The sequence below is a fragment of the Papio anubis genome, chromosome 5 (genome assembly GCF_008728515.1).
Source record: "Papio anubis isolate 15944 chromosome 5, Panubis1.0, whole genome shotgun sequence".
Classification (NCBI taxonomy): domain Eukaryota; kingdom Metazoa; phylum Chordata; class Mammalia; order Primates; family Cercopithecidae; genus Papio; species Papio anubis.
The window spans coordinates 108,225,546-108,232,591 of NC_044980.1; the positions used below are offsets into that span (position 1 = coordinate 108,225,546).

Consider the following 7,046-nt stretch of genomic DNA (forward strand, 5'->3'; position numbering starts at 1 on the left):
CCCCCAGCTGTGACAACCATAAAGTCACCACGCATTGATAAATGTCCTCACAGGGAGCAAAACTGCCCCTGTTGAAAACCACTGATTCAGGGTTACACATCAGAAAGCTACAAACACGAACGTCTTTATCTTAGCTCCCAGAAGAAGGAGCTTTCTCTGATGAAGTATCCATGAGAGAGTTCGCCAGTCAAAGAACTCTTCTACAAATCTTGCTTAAGCCATTTTGAAAATGTGTTTTATTCTGTTTTTAATGTCTCCTGGGACAAATTCCCTTTAGGTGTTTATGCCAGGTAAATTATTGGCTCTCTTTCAGAATTAGCAGACTCATTTCAATCAGTTAATGTAAATTATGAAAGCTGTCGTATTTTTATTTTTTCCTTAACTGCCAGAAAGCTTAGAGATAAATTTAGTGCTCAGTTGCAAAACCATCTAAGCTCATGGGACTAGCAGTATTTTTTAAAACAAACATATACAGTGCCTTTCATATGCTGCATATATTTTAAATTATTTACAAGTATTAAATGTTTAAATTCATTCTATCACTACAACAACCCTATGGTTAAGTCCTATTATTATCCTCCTTCTTTGTGCCTGCAAAAAGCAACTTTATTAATGTCCTGCAGTAGCATGCATTAGTAATTGTAACCATGCATTAAAATTCTCATTTCATGTCATCAAGAGAGTATTCAGTTCTCTTCATGATACATTATGTTTTACTGAGTTTGTCCCTCCAAAGACCTTTCTGGGAACATTCCTTCTCCAGGGACTGCTTCCTAAGATGCCCAGGTTGCTTACCACAGGTCATCTTTGGTCATTTAAAAGCCGTCAAGCCGTCTGGACTACACCCTTTTAACTGAGGTTGAGCCAAATTCCCTTCTCTCAAACCCTAACGCCACCACCACTAACAGAACAGGCATCTCGGCTTGATGAGAGCATTACTAACAACTTAGTGTGGGATTCTCTTTGGTTATGGAATCTTACTTTTATTTAAGCATGCAAAAAATACAGCTAGAAGTAGGCTCCTGCATTCTAAAAGCATTTTTAATCAACTTAAACACAAGTATGTCCTTGGAAAATTCACCACCTGGACTGGTTCACAGTCTGCCTATTTCCCCATGGAATCTAACATCAGTGTTGTATTTAGCAAATTCATTTGAGTGATGAACAGTGACTGATCTTCAGAAGCCCCAGGGGGTGGGGGCAGCTGGCCTAGCAGACTTAGATGCTGTCCATGGCTTTGAACTCGCTGAGGGCCTGCACCGGGTTCACATTCTTCTTCTAAGATGCCCATTTAATCTTGGTCTGTGTCTCATCCTGTTTCTTTCTCTTCACCAAGGGCTTTTTCTCTGGTGCCTTTATCTTCCATGACACAGGAGGAAGGTTGAGGGACGCCATACTCTGTGACTTTTGGTATTTGGTAGAGGCGACATAGGATGCCTTCATCATCTGCACCACAGCATTCATCAGTTCTTGACTGCGCAGATCAGGGACATGGCGCTGTCCACCCCAGGGACAAAGAGCTCCCCGCCGAGATTCTGTACCTCGGCCTTGACCTTGCTGCAGATGTTGAGCTGGTGGCAGTAGAGGGCAATGCAGTGCAGGTAGGCCAGCAGACTGAGTCGGGGCAGACCGAGTAGAGGCAGGCCAGCCTTGCTTGCAGGCCAAGTTGGGGCAGTGGTTTGCAATGGTGCGGCCAAGCTTGCCCATCCTGGATCCTGCCTCTGCAATTTTCTTTGCAGCAGTGATTACATCTAATGTATTTTTGAGTGGTCCTTTACCTCGGGTAAGGTCAGTCATCTCCATCATAATCATGCACATCTGCTTGGCCAGCACAATGATGTCATTGGCACTGTCATCCCGTTTGGACACTTCAGCATCCAGTTTGCTCTTTTCTTCCTGGAAACTGGCCACCTGTTCTGCAATCTTCACTTTTTGCTCCTGGGGAAGCTGAGCCATGATTGCCTGGACACTCTGGCCAGCTATCAGCGGATTGTCTTCTGTCTGGATGCTCATCCTACTTCTGACATTGAAATCTTCCATCTCAAAGTCAGAGTCATCCAAGTCCTCAGGGGTCCTTATCATCAGCACTGCTTTCCTGATGTCCCGGATGCCACCATATACCAGGTGGGAGGCATCAATAAACTCATTCTCATCCATGGGCTGGGCAGGGTCTGAGCTGAGGGCTTCCATAGCCACTTCTGCTTGCTCAGTAAAGCGTGGCATCACTGTGTTGGAAAGCAGCTTAGTGGCTTCCAGAACCTTCTCTGGTTCTGGACTCCTGGCTCATAGTTATTCATCTCTGAGCTGACTACGTGAATACCCCTGGCTGCCCGGCCTTGAATTGCACCAGCTGTGTGGTCCAGGCCATCCACATCTTTCTCTTGGAGAGCAACGACACATTTGTTCACATTTTCCAAAATGTGATTCTCTGAGACAGCCAAGAAGTCATCAATGAAAGTAACATCATCAACAGCATCTGTGAGAACACAGACTTGTTTTTCTCATTGTTCTTTAAAAAGATCCGTGTTCTCTTGGGCCAATTTAGTCTGTGGTTTTCCTAAAGCCAATGCAGCATTGACAACCTGAGGACAGAGGGCTTCTAACTGGCTTGCAGACATTCGAACAAGCTTTACACCTTCTTCGTTATTTGAGATGGAACAGGCCAAGTTGGCAACCCCAATCAATTTGTTGCCATGTTCACAGAAAACGTTGGCATACTCCTTATTTCTCATTTCCATTCTTCGCAGCTTAAATCAATACCAAAAGTGGAACATTGGTTTCCAGGAAAGAGTCTGAAACGTGGTCCATGACAGCTTTGTGGAGCTGTCTACGCAAGTCCCTGGTCTTCTTGTTCATTTTATCTATAGCAGAATTGAGCGTATCACTTCTTTCTTTACATCCAGCCTTGCCCATGTACTCCAAAAGCAGGTCCTGCAGGACCTGGAGGACAGCGTTACACTCTGCCACAATTCGCTCATGATGGTCATCATGTGTGCAGGGCGAGTCACCCATCAAGGCAGCACCACTAATGATGCTTTCCAGGTGCTCCTCCAGGGAAGGCCTAAAGCACTCCTTGCTGAAGCTCGAAGGGTCCACAATGATTTGTTTATCAAAGTTGTTGAGTACATAGGCCACTTCTCCTCCTCCACCCTGGTGCTGGGAGGCATCGTCTGAGGCAGTGGCCTGGGCTACATTGGAAATGCCTGTGACTGCCTGCTGCAGCTGCTTGTATATCAGGTGTCTGCTGGCCTTATAGGCTGCAATATCAGGGTGCTGTAGGCATGCCTGGGATGCAGTATAGAGGATTAGAACGTTTTTCTGCCGGATTCCTCTAGCTGCAGCCATCTGACCATGATGGCCAACGTCTTTCAGTTCCTCTTGTCTTTTGGCTGCCATAATGTTCAGCTTCTCCACTTCAGGTTTTAGGGCTTTATACTGTATTCCTAAGTCTCATTCATTGCAAGCATTCCTCAACTTCAGGATACCATCTTCCACAACTTTCAGCTGAACAAGTAATATGTAGACATTTGCCATGTCAGCCAAAATCAGCAACTGGGTAACAGCAGAGAGCAAAGTCCGAGCTGCCCGAACCATGTTGCCTTGTTTCACGGAAGAGCAGGGATCATCTGCGAACTTGCCCGCAGCAGTTTTCATCAAATCACCTTGTTTTTGAACATCCTGTACAGCAGCCACAAGCTCTTCCTTGAGAAAACTGGCTCTCCTTCGCAATTTTATCCTCCTTCTCCAAGAAATTATTGTTCAACAGATGCAGCCAAAACATGGGCCTTCTTAGAATGACCTCTTTTCTTATTAGAGGGCCCCTTACTATTGGTGTTTACCAGGGTTGTAACCTGTGTAACAAGTCTCTCAACTGCCAGAGTCCTGATCTCTAGACTTTTGGGGTCCCACTTGAAGTTTAAGTTGCCTGCATGGACAGCAGTCATTTCTGTGGCGAGTGGGGTGAGCACAGGATTCCGGAGGCCTGAAGACGATACCTGCTGCTTTGTCCTCCTCCCTTTTAAAGATAAGGAAACTGAGGTACTTTGTTGTTGTTACTATTGCTTTGAGTTATTTCCTTTTTCACCATCATCCTTATTGTATATGTAAGCCTCATCAGTTCCATTTGGAAGTTGATTGGGTATAAGTTAACATATCACATACCAATTTCAGGTCCTCTCAGCCTCACCTGTCTCTTGTTCCAGCTGCCACCTTGGCACCCAGCTCCAATTATTTCTGCCAGGCACCTCCTTCCAGAGTCCAGCTCCATACCCATGCCATGAGCCTCAATCTTCCCATCCTAGGATTCCCTGTTAACTTCCAAGGAATTCAGAGGCCCTGTCTCAGGCCCCAGAATTGCACAGTTCATAATTACAGAGGAATTAATACCACATGGTCAAAATGCTCCCAAATGGGAGATGAAAACTGATAGTTTTTTTTTTTTTTTTTTTAAATTCCAGACGTGGGATGCGGCGTTTCAAAGTCCTGGTCTTGTAAGATAGGGCAATCAGAAGTATTTAGTGGTGATCACCTCAGTTATGCCTGCTTGAATTTCTCTCTCTCCTTCCCTGCCTCACTCCCCTCACTTTTGCTCCATGGGATCACACTCCCTATCACAGTAGTAGCAACAGTGCATTTTCAGGCTCTGCTTTCCAAGGAATCTGGATTAAGTAATTATAAGTAAAATTATACCAAATGGAAGTTTATCTAGTCATTTTCATTAACTTCAGAATCAGTAATATTTATTGTGGTCTAATCAGAATGATATTCTGGAATATTATCCCTAGAAGTGCTATGGGATCTTTGGGGTGTCAATTTACTGTCCAGAAACCTCTGTGGCTGGTGGCACCTTTGCCTGAGTTCTTGTCCTGCACTCAGGAAGAATGAGGTATGCAGACAAGTGGAGGGTGAACAAGATGAAGAGGAACTTTACTGAGTGTTAAAACAGCCCAGAGGAGACCTGCAGTGGGTTCTGTAGCTCCTCTCTGTAGGCAGGTCACCCTGTTCAGTGTTCACCTCTCAGTAAATAGAAGGCCCTGGAGAGCGTAGCTCCTCTCTGCTACTGGTTGTGCTGACATTTGCTGCTCTCAGCAGAGAGGAGGCCCTGGAGAGGGTAGCTCCTCTCTGCTACTGGTTGTGCTGATGTTTGCTGCTCTCAGCAGAGAGGAGGCCCTGGAGAGGGTAGCTCCTATCTGCAGCTGGTTGTCCTGATATCTGCCCAGCTCCTAGCAGAGAGGAGGTCCTGGAGTGGGTTGCTCCTCTCTGCAGCTGGTGGTCCCAGCGTCTCTGCAGGTCTCCAAAGCTCTCAGCAGAGAGGGCAGCTCCTCTCTGCAGCTGGTAATCCCATCATTTGCTCAGCTCTGGCTGTGCCTGGAGCTTTTATGGGCCTCAGGGAGGAGAAAGTACACATTGATTGGTCCATGGGTGGCCATAGTAGGCCCAGAAAAGACACCAGTTCCGGTCCATAGGACTGGCAGCCCCGCCCCCAGCCTTCAGGAACTGCCCCCTTCTGTCCGGGAATCTGTCTACCTCCTGCTGCTGTTCATGGTACCCAGGCTCTGCCCCAACTTTGCTTCAAGATTGGAGAGGGCACTGACAGCAAGGAGAATCCAGGCACTGGGAGGAGGCACTTCTGAGCCTGCAAGGGTAGCGGCAGGCCTTCCTGGGCCTCCAAGAGTACAGGGATGCCTGAGTCTGCAGTCATGGTTTGGGCAGCTGCAGCTGCACCCTGGGTGACAGGGCTGTTGCCTATTCCATGGAGTGCGAGGCTGGAGTCTGCAGCTGCGGTTTGGGAGGCTGCAGCTGCAACTGTAAGGGCAGGGCTCCTACCTGCTCCTGGCCCCCCAAGAGCACAGGAAGGCTCAGATCTGCAGTCACAACTTGGGAGGCTGTGGCCCCACCCAGGAGTGTGGGGTTCCTGCCTGATCTGTGGAGCATACAGCCTCCGCCATGCCTCCCCGCTGCAGCCAGTATGATGGTAGTGGCAGATCATCTGGAGTGGCCACTGCATCAATCCCCCCCTTCTGAAGAGGTACATCTAACTGCCATTAGGACAGGGACGATGATTGCTCTTAACTGTTTCATGCTGTCAGGGAGTATAGTTTGGGGAAAATGAAGTCAGGTCTCAGGACAGTAGCATGCTGAGGTTGACCCCGCCTTCTTTATAGCTGATGACACCAAGATCCAGAGAGGAAAGGGGTTTACTCAAGATTACATGCTCTATTGGTGGTGTCTGAATAGAGTACAAATATTTATTTAGTGACTACAATGCCAGATTCCCATATACATTATTGCATTTTGTGCTTGCAAATTGGATAATATTAGCACCCCCATTCAAGGCATAAGAAACAGAGGGTCAGAAAAAATGAAGTGAAATGTTGCAGGTCACAATATTAGCAAATAGAAGAATCAGGCCTCCAACTCTACATGTCTAGTTCTTCCCCAGTTGTCTCCCATGGTCGGAAGGTGGGCCCTGGCTTTTTGGGGAGCTCAGTGGAAAAACAACATGAGCTTTGGAGAAAGATAGGCTTGGATTCAAGTCCTAGCTTCACCACTTAATAGCTTTGTGACCTTAAGTAACTTAATTTCTCTAAGCCTCAACTTTTTAATTCTGAAAATGGGAAAACTAACATCTACTCATAGTTTAACTGTGAAGATGAAAGGAGATAATGTATGTAAATCTCCCACCAAAGTGTCCATATGTTGGAGTAGGTAGTTAGGTAGATGTGAACAGGGCAGGAGAGCCCCTGCAACCCCAGCCACCAGGAATGTCAGGTGACCATCAGGTGATTGGTGACGGTCAGGTGGTCTTTAAACTGTATCTCTAAAATAATAATAGGTTGCAGCTGGTGCCAGGGAAAGGCAGTCTCCCAATAGATAGAAAAAAACCCGAAACTGGTGATTAGCAGCTTCCCGTTAAGATCTCAGGAGTTGGGTAAGTGGGCTCAAGCATGCGCACTAAGAGGCAAAATGGTGGAGTTTAACTGGTGTGACCTTCCTCTAGAAACGCTTGACTGGTAAGGAAAAATGCCTCAAATGAACATGTGTAC

General features: G+C 46.7%; 1 pseudogene across 1 annotated transcript; it reads right to left on the reverse strand.

The window, feature by feature from the left end:
• Positions 1-595: 595 nt before the first annotated feature.
• On the reverse strand, positions 596-6,249 carry LOC101024436 (annotated as a pseudogene). Its single transcript, XR_001903656.3, has 2 exons — positions 1,646-6,249; positions 596-1,614 (listed from the first exon to the last, which is right to left on the reverse strand). The product of XR_001903656.3 is annotated as a catenin alpha-1-like (transcript).
• Between the last annotated feature and the right edge of the window lie 797 nt (positions 6,250-7,046).